Source organism: Chinchilla lanigera, unplaced genomic scaffold (genome assembly GCF_000276665.1).
Source record: "Chinchilla lanigera isolate Chin_1 unplaced genomic scaffold, ChiLan1.0 scaffold00085, whole genome shotgun sequence".
In the NCBI taxonomy this organism is placed as follows: Eukaryota; Metazoa; Chordata; class Mammalia; order Rodentia; family Chinchillidae; genus Chinchilla; species Chinchilla lanigera.
The window spans coordinates 4,162,477-4,172,280 of record NW_004955486.1 but is presented as its reverse complement, the minus strand read 5'-3'; positions in this window follow the sequence as shown (position 1 = coordinate 4,172,280).

Below are 9,804 nucleotides of genomic sequence, written 5' to 3'. Positions count from 1 at the left end.
CAGCCCCGCCCCGCCCCGAGCCCAGGCCTCGCCCTCTAGGTACAGCCCAGCAGTCTGCCTCTAATCCCCGCCCATCGCCACGCCCCGAGCCCCAGGCCACGCCCCCTGTGCCTCCCACCACTGGCCCTGACTCTAGTCCCCGCCCACCGCCACGCCCAAGCCCCAGACCACGCCCTCCCAGGCCGCAACAGCCTGCCTCTAATCCCCGCCCATCGCCACGCCCCCAGTCCCAGGCCACGCCCACTCAGTAGCCCCCCCGCGACCCCGCCCAAACGCTCTGTCCATGGCCACGCCCCTGTCTCCGTCCCAACAAGCCACGCCCACAGCGTTCCCACACTGCCCACCCACGGCTCTGCCCATCACCACACCCCGGCCACAGCCACACCCACACGCTCACATCGCGACCTCTCCCCACCTGCGTGTTTCCAGGGCTATCCCTGCTTCTGCCAGATGGCTAGGACATCCCGTACTGGGAGGGGCGGCAAGGAGCATTAGGGCTACTGTTACCTTCTTCCCTTTCGGCAGGTTTATGTGGAGGGTGCGGGTGTTAGAGACATTCTTTCCACTGGCGACAAAAACAACCCCAGAATATGAGCCGCATTCCTGAGTGCTACTCCTAGTGCTGACAGCTCGGTGACGGCTCGGAGGAGCTAGTGTTCCAGCTTTTCCTACAGACGCATATTAGTTTCTTTTAAAAACAGCTAAAAATTTTTTTAAAATATGTGTATATAAGCTTATTTGGTGTGGTTTTTAAAGAAATGAAACATTGATTCCTAACCCACAAGTTTTTTCTTGTTTGAAAATTTGATATTTGAAGTTGAGAGAGGGCCCCTTTAACTATACGCTGCTGGTTTTTAGCATGTTCACTAGTTCGTGAAACCCTCCCACCGGACTCTGCACTCCCTTCGCCCCCAACCCAAGCCCTGGTCCCTCAGCGCAGCCCCCCAGTTCTCCTCCCCCAAAGCCGGCAACCCCCGAGCCACCTGCCGCGGCTGAGGATCTGTCTGTCCTGGACGGTAGGCACGCGTGACTCATGTAACGCAGGACTTAGCGTCTGTCTGTCATCAGCGTGTTTTCTGGGGTCACTGAGCTGGGGCACGCTCACTGCTTCATCGCCGGGGACAGACGATACCTGCCATGTCCTGCGCCGTACCTGCTTACGCACCTCTTAGCCGATGGACCCCTGAATTGCCGACTCTGGCCGTTGTGAAAATCCAAGTACTCGTTTTTGTGTGGATGGAAGTTTTCAGCTCTCTTGTGTAGAGATCTGGGAGCAGAATTGCGGGGGAGTGGGGGTGCGGAGCGAGGGAACCCTAACCTGGCAATTCTCCAAAGAGCTGTACCGTTTCCTTTACCTTCCACCCCTGCTGAGGAAGAGCCCAACTTCTCTCAGTGTTTTTCATTACGTCTTTGAGGTTACAGCCACGCTAGTGGGTGTGGAGTGGTATACTGCAGTGGCTTTGACGGAGTTTCTCTAATGAATAAGGATGTGAACATCTTCTCAGGGGCTCGCCCCACACTGGTGGATCATCTTTGGAGAAATATCTACTCAGTTCCCTTTTTTATTTTGGTCTTTTTGAGCCAGGGTCTCGCTATGCAGCTCAGGCTGGCCTTGAGTTCACTTTGTAGCCCAGGCTGGTCTTGAGCTCTGGACGATCCTCCTGCCTCAGCCTCCCGAGTGCTGGGATTACAGGCGTGTGCCACCATGCCTGGCTCACTTTGTTTTTCATGGATTTCAAACCACAAAAGGAGGGCTGAGGCTCTGCTCGGTGGACGGTGTTTGCTTTGTGTACACGATGTCCAGCCAGACAGAGGGGTCTGAGGGTTTCCCTTGTGTCTGTTCCCCGCTGGGCTGGTTGAGCTTAGGGATGGTACCTCAGGAAGCACGGCCTTGTCGCTGCCTGTGGAGACTCGCTCTTTTCTTTCTTGCGGGTACCATTGTTTCAGTTACTGTAGCTCGCTCTCCTTTCGCTCCCTTTTTCATTTTAAAATTTTTTGAGCGTTCTTTCTTTCTTAACATCATTTTGGGTGCCCGAGGGCCCCCCGCAATTCCATATCAATTTGAAGATCAGTTTTTGTACTTCTTCAAAAAGCTAGCTGCCAGTTTAGCAGGGACTGCCTTGAGGCTGTACATAAATTCGGAGAATGAGGCTACTTTAACAATGTTAAACCTTCTTAACCAGCAGGTTTTGGTGACACATACCTGTAATCTCAGCAGTCTAGGAGGCTGAGGCAGGAGGATCAACATTTCAAGTCCAGATTTGTCAATGTAGCAACATAGGGAGGTGCCGTCTCAAAATAAAAAGAAAGGGCTGAGGATGTGAAGGCCCTGGGTGCTACCAAAAAAACAAAGCACTCCTTATCCACGGCATGTGATGTCTCTTCATTAATTTAGGTCATAAAGTTTTTTCAAAGATTTTTTATATTTTGGGGTGTATTTTAGGTTTGATTTTGTATTTGATTCATAGAAGGTAAATATTATGTTTGTATATCTAATTTTTAAAAAGAATTTTAAGTAGTCACGTGTGGTGGTGCATACCCGTAATCCCAGCACTTGGGAGGCTGAGGCAGGAAGATCACTGTGATTTGAGGCCAGCCTGCATTACATAGTGAGTTCAAGGCCAGCCTGAACTACACAGTGGGACCCTGTCTCAAAAAACTAAAAAGTAAAATGAAAAAAAAAACAAAAAAAGCCACCTGGGTGTGGTGGCACATGCCTATAATCCCAGCCCTTGGGAGGCTGAGGCAGGAGAACTGCTGCAAGTTCGAGGCCAGTCTGGGCTACAAAGTGAGTCCAAGTTCACCCTGAACTGCATAGCAAGACCCTGTCTCAAAAAGACAACATAAATAAATAAATAATAAAAATAAAACAGGCTGGGCATGCAGTCCCATGTAAAGGTCATGGGTTCAATCCTCAGCACTCCAAGTGTGTGTGTATGTGTGAGTTGTCGTACTGTGCTCTCTTTTGTGTCTTGTATGTGTGTGTGTAGTGCTGGCAACCAAACCCCCGGCCTCATGCAAGCCAGGCAAGTGCTGTACTATGGTGCTACCCCCACAGACCATGTCTTCTAGTCAACAGTATTTTTGTGAGAGTCGCCCATGTCCTTACATGCAGCTGTAGTTTGTTCATTTTCATGGCTGTATAGTATTCCATCCCACACATACTATATGTATCTATTTTATTATTTTTGGACATTTGGGTCTCACACACACACATTTGGGTTACTAGAAGCAATGCTGAAATAAGCATATTCTTTTTTAATTAGGAGAAAAGCTGGACGCAGTGCCCAGCAGCATCAGCAGATCTATTTGTGGAGTTTGCAAGGAGCCAAAGAACAGCTGCTTTCTTTCTCAGTCAGTTGTGATGGTTCCGGAGCCCCCGCCCTCCTCCTAAGGGGACCCCAGTGATGTGGCGCTGAATCCTCGCAGCTCTGCGTAAAGAGTTGGATTTTGCGAGCAGCGCTGGAATGTGGCGCAGGGCTGGGCACAGCTGTTGCCTGGAGCATAAGGTCACTGGGCCGCCAACCTTTAGCCCCGGGGCTGAGAGGCCTTGCCGGGGGCGGGGCTGTGTGTCCGCCTCGGAGGTGGAAGTGCTTTGCCCGTCACGTCCTTTGTGCCTTGTGTCCCTAGTGTTCTGTCCCCAGGAGCGGCGGGGCCACCCTGCCTCACGCTGCTCAGCCCAAGGCGGGAAGCCAGCTGTCCCTGTGCACGCTCACCGCCGCTCAGGGGAGGGGTGGAGTCCGCGGGGCCCAGTGACCCTAAGCCGCCCAGCAAGGCCTCTACCGCAGGGAGCCAGACGCTAAGCCCCGGGGTCAGGGCAAGTGGGGCCCAGCTCCCCAGTCTAGGCTCCGAGCCAAGCGCACCGGACACCAGTGCCCGTCACCACGTGGCACACGCGCGGCCCCGCCTCAGCTGGGGGCCTGGAAAGCACCGCAGAGATGCTCGAGCCCTGACGCCGAGCTGGTCCCCAGGCGCTGTGCGGGGCCAGCTGGCAGCCACCGCCCTCCGGCCTCCAGCGGCTGGGTCCGAGGTGCTGCTGCGCGGGGCGGTTTCTCCCTCGGTCTGGGCACAGAGCTGGAGCTCGCAGCCGAGCTCTTCCCGCTGCCTGTCCCCCCAGCAAGGGGCTCGACATCCTCCTCCTCCTCCTCCTCCTCCTCGGCAGCCAGAGCGGTGACAGCGCGGTGTCTCTAGGCTGGAGGCGCCTCCGCGATGGGCCGAGTCAGCTCAGCTCAGGGACCGGCGTCCAGTGCGGCAGCTACGGCGAGGCCAGGAGGGACCCCTCCGGCCGGGAGGGGGTCAGAAGACGGGCAGTGCCGGTGGCCCCCAGTCTTGCCCTGGCGGCCACTTGGGAGGGCCGCCTCGCCCGCCCTTTCTCCCGCCCAGGTGCCTCCAACCAGGAAGAGGAAGCGGCCAAGGGCCCCCTCCGGCTCCTCCACCCCCGGCACCCTGGGGCGATTGCGCAAACCCCACCCCGGCAAGGCCACCAGACCGTTGGGCCGCAGATGAAGAGGAGGCCCCGCTTCTGGGAGAAGAGGCCTGGTCTCAGAGCACAATCCCGGGACCCGCTCTTTCTACAGGAGCGGGTTTTGTTTTCGGTATTTTATATGTTCAGAAAATTTATTTCTTTTTTTGGACACGGGTTATGTAGGCCAGGCTGTTCTCAAACTCACAGCAATCCTCCTGCCTCAGAGTCCAGAGTGCCAGGATTACAGGTGTGAGTCACCATGCCTGACCACATTTTTAAAGTTTTGACACATGGTCTAAATTACTAAATTGCCCAGGGTGGGCTTGAATCTGAGATCCTCCTGCTTCAGCCTCCTGAGTGCTGGGATGAAGGCATTTGCCACCACATTTGGCCCCCAGAAGAGAGATCTTATAATCTCAGCCCCATCTAGTGGGCAGAATTCTAAAGATCCAGCCTGTTCCCTCTGGATCAAGGCCCCTGTCCTCACTTGGGAGGCTGAGGCAGGAGGATTTCTGAAAATTTGAGGCCAGCCTGAACTACATAGCATGACCCCGTCTCATCAAACAAAGCTGCTTCAACAGTGCCGCTTGCTGAATTGCCATTTTCATCTTACTTTACTTCGGTGCTAGGGATGGAGCCCAGGGCCCTGCACATGCTAAACACACACTGTACCACTGAGACACATCCTCAGGCATTTTCTGAGACAGGGTCTTGCTAGGTTGTCCAGGCTGGCCTCAAACTTGAGATCTTCCTGCCTCAGCTTGTGGAGCAGCTGGTATTACGGGCACGTACCACCGCACATTGTTAAGTAAGTAATTCAGTCAGGCTGGTGGACTTGCAACGTTGGGCAATGCTCACCACCACTTCCAGACATTTTCATCACCTCCAACAGAAACCGCTTAAGCAATAACTCCATCGCCCCGGCCCCGGCCCCAGCTGTGCCTCTGCCTCTGCACACTCCAGACACTCCATGTAGGGAATGCGACAATAGCAGTCCTCTACGTCACAGCTCCTGTCATTTTGCACAACGACTTCAAGGTTCCTCCTGGCCACATGTGTCACTGCATGCTTTTTTTCTAGCCAGTAATATTCTACTGCATGAATAGACCGAATTATTTTTGTTGTTGTTGCTATTATTATTCGAGACAGGCTCTTGCTAAGTTACCCAGGCTGGCCTCAAACTTGGGATCCTCCTGCCCCAGCCTCCCAGCGAGCTAGAATTACAGGCATGTGCTACCGTGCCTAGTTCAGTTTGGGTTTATTTTTCTTTTTGAGGCAGGGTACACTGAACTCACCAAATAGTTCAGGCTGTTCTTGAACTGGGGATCCTCCTGCCTCAGCCTCCCAAGGGCCTGGGATCACCGGCATGCGCCACCACATCTGGCCCAAGCCTTGACTCTCGGTATGGCTTGGGGGAGGACGTAAAGGTTGTGGACGTCCCTCCTGCCTTAAAGCCTTCACAATCTCCCAGAGGATGTGAGGTTTCCTTTGTTTCATGAAAGGGGAGTGTGAGTTCAACTAGTGCAGACCCTAGTTTTAAAGCAAACCAGATTAAAAGAAAACTTTCAATAAAAAAGCATGGATCAGTGGTGCACACAAGGCGGTGCCATGTTACACTGTGTCCCCGGCAGGAGTGTCTTCCCGAAATGGGGGGGCTTCTCTTATGGTTGGGCTCTAAAATGCCCCCTGAAGACCATACCCTAAAGGCTTGGCGGCAGCCTAGCAGTCAGTGAGTGTGTGCCTATAATCCCAGCACTTGGGAGGCTGAGGCAGGAGGGTTGCAAATTGGCATCCCAACTGCCCGGGCAATTTAGCCAGACCCTGTTTCAGAACAAAGCCTCAAAGGGGGTGGGGATATTGTCAGTGTTAAGGCTCCAGGTTCAGCCCCCTGTGCTATAACAAAGACAAACCAATCAGTCAATCAGTCAATCAATCAGTCAGTCAATCAAGGCTTCGCCGACACTTGGGAAGCGGTTGGATCGCAGGCGCTCTGAACTCCTCAGTGGTTGAATCCCCGGATAGGTCCATAATCTGCATCTCGGGAGGCAGCAGGGCGTGGCCCAAGGCAGTGGCCCTGGGTGTCCTCCCTGCTGCCCTCACTTGGTTTCAGCTCCGGGACGACAGCCGCTGTCCTGCGCCATGCCTCCGCCTCACGCTGCCCGGAAACAGCCAAGCGACAGAAACCCCCGCTGGAGCCGCTGCAGACCCGCCTCCTCCGACCGCTTCTCTCCGGGATACCGCTGGCCGGGCGTCCTGTCGCTCCTCCTCTGTCCCCGCAGGACTCATGCTTGAGAAGGACGAGAACCGGCCTGTCCACACCGTGTCACCGCGCATGCGGCCTCGGTGAGTGACGTGGAGGAGCCCGGCGACGCGATCCAGCCTGGGACCCAGCAACCGGAGGGCGGCCCGGCACCCGTGTGTCCTCGTCGCTGTCTCACGGGAATCCACTGCTTCCTCCGGAGGAGTGAATGTAGGCGATGTGTCCTGGGAGGGCTTCAGTTCTTCTTTTAGCAACACCTGATACTGTTAACAAAGACATCATGAACTTGCACGGATGGACATGCCTGGGGTCCCAGCTATTCAGGAAGCTGAGGCAGGAGGGTTCCTTGAGCTCAAAACTTTGGGTCTAGCCTGGGCAACACAGTGAGACTCCCCCTGAGAGAGAGAGCGCGCAAAGGAGACAGAGAGAAGGAAGAGAGAAGAACGAACAGGTATCACGGGTACTTTCTCGTCATGAAGCAGCTGTTGCAGATTCTCAGGAGAAAATCAGATCCCACTACCGTTAGGCCGCAGGCTCTCCCGCCGCTGCTCCTGGTCTTGCACAGGTGCTAAGAAGAGCGGTGAGCTGCTACACGAAATCTTTTCTCATGCACTTTACTGAGTGTGCGCACTCACCAGACCGCGCTAGCTCCGAGGCCCCACGCGCCCTCACCTGGGCCTTCCCCGAGAGGCCTGTGACTTCCCAGGCGGCAGAGCGGCCCTGGCAGCACCAGGGTTAAGGGCCGGCTCCCAGGCTCCCACGTTTGAGGCCAGCCTGGGCAAATGCGCAAGCTTCTGTCTCGGGTACAAAACCAAAAAGGCTGTGGGTGAAACTTGGGGGTATGGCCTCCCGGGTTGGGGTCCCCAGTACAGTACTGCAAAGGAAAAAAAAAAAAAAAAAAAAAGGAGAAAACCAAGCCAGGCCGGGCTTCCCCTCCCCTGGCCAGCCTGGCAGTGTGTGGAGACGAGGCAGCGAGCCCAGGCCACCACCAGGAGGCGCTGCTTCCCCCACGAGGGAACCCCAATTCCCCCCTGCAGAGTCTAGAGGTGGAGCTCAGCTGTGGAGGTGACAGCGCATCTCAAACAGGAGGGACTTCATTTAGCTATAAAAACATGGAGAGCCAGGCCTGACTGCGTATTCCTGATCCCAACCCTCTGGGAGGCTGAGGCAGGAGGATCTCAAGTTCCAGCTCAGCCTGGACCATTTAAATGACTTAAGACCCTGTCTCAAAATAAAGGGCTGGGGGATGTAGCTCCGTGCGAAGGCCTGGGTTCAACCCCCAATACCACAAAAACAAGAAGAAAACAACACCTATCTGCTGGGGAAGGTCCTGAAAAGTCTCTCTTGTGGGCCAAGTTGGGCCCCCACCCTGGGCACACCTGAGGTCTCACCTTGTGGAATCCCAGAACGTGGCTGTGTTTGGATACAGGGCCTTTCAGGGGGAGACTAAGTTACAACAAGCTTACAGGGTGGCCCCGGTCCAATGTGACTGCGCCTTATGGAAGCACCTTGGCCGAGGGTGGTGGACCACACCTGGGATCACAGAGCTCTGGGAGGCTGAAGCAGGAGGATCACAAGCTCAAGGGCAGCCTGGGCACCTTAGCAAACTTAGAGGCGGTGCAGTGCGTGCTCAGTGGTGCAGCCCTTGTCCAGTTGAGAGGCCTCCGACTAACCCCCAGTGCTGTGAAAGATGAGGAACATAGCCACAGACAGGTACAGGGAGGCGGGTGTGGAGACACGGGTGGGGGTGTGATGTGCGCCCCGAGGCAGGCTCTCACTGAGTTGCCCAGACTGGCCTTGAACTTGAGATCATCCTGTCTCAGCCTCTTGAGTACTAGGGCTGCAGGCACCGTGCCCTGCTTGGGTTCTGAGTCTCGCTATAGATGAACCTTGCTGCAGGCAGAGGTGCCCCCGGGGTCTCCTGCAGCCCAAGCGTGTGGGGCGGCAGCGGCCTCCGCAGTCAGCTCCCCTCCGTCACCCCACGCCAGCCCTGGCCTGGTGACTGCGCCAGTCACGCCCCATGGCCATGGCCAGCGGCCACAGGGGAGACCGGTGAGGAGCGAGGGGCCGAGGACGGCCCGGGCTGAGTGACACCGGCAGGAGCCACGGAAGCATCGCAGGGCCTCGGCGTGGGGCCCCTTTGTGTGGCAGCAGAGTGCCACGGAGCGGTGTGTACAGAGAAGCTGCGTCCTGTGGTCCTGGAGGCTGGAGTTCCGGTCCCGAGGGGCCAGCGTCTGCCCAGGGCCTCGTTGCCATCTGGGCGAAAGAGGAGGTGGGGAGAGGAGGAGTGGGGAGTGGGCCCCCCGAACCCCTTCCCAAGCAAGCATCCTGCTCCCAGGACAGCAGCATTAACCCCTTCCAGCCCTCGCAGCCGACTTGCCTGGCGTTTAGTCACTCGGCCCGCGCATGCTCTCTGGGGAACACACTGGTTGGGACAGGGTCTCGCTATGTAGTCCAGGCTGGCCTTGAGTTCGTGGGGGTCCTCCTGCCTCAGCCTCCTGAGTGCTGGGATTACAGGCGTGTGCCACCATGCCTGGCTCTGGGGGACACATTCAAACCTTGGCAGGCTCTGCTCAGCCACCTGTCCCCCTTGAATGGAGTGGGACAGTCCATGTCTATGCAGCTCCTACAGTGTTAGCTGTTTCCTCCCCGCTCTTCTGTCCTAGGCAGATGCCACACTTCAGGAGGGAGTGGATTCTGCACCGAAGCCACTAACACAGAGGAAGGGCTGGGTGTGGTGGTACAGGCCTGATCCTAGCATGGGGAGGCTGAGGCAGGAGGATCAATATGAGTTTGAGGCCAGTCTGGGCTACATAGCAACACCTGTTTCAAAAAATCAAAACAAACAAAAGCAAAAAACAAAAAAGGAGGCAGGCTTCCCTGTGACTCCTATTTCAGGTATGAACATTAGACTTTGACAGGAGGTCTTGTTTTGAAATAACACAATATGAGGGGAGGGGAGGTCCCAGCCGGAACAGTGAGACACAGTTCTTTTCCCAGGACTGGGCTTGAACCCAGTCCGTGCTGGGCTCTACCCACAGCCCTCTGAAATTTCAAGACAGTGTCTTTTAAACTGTCA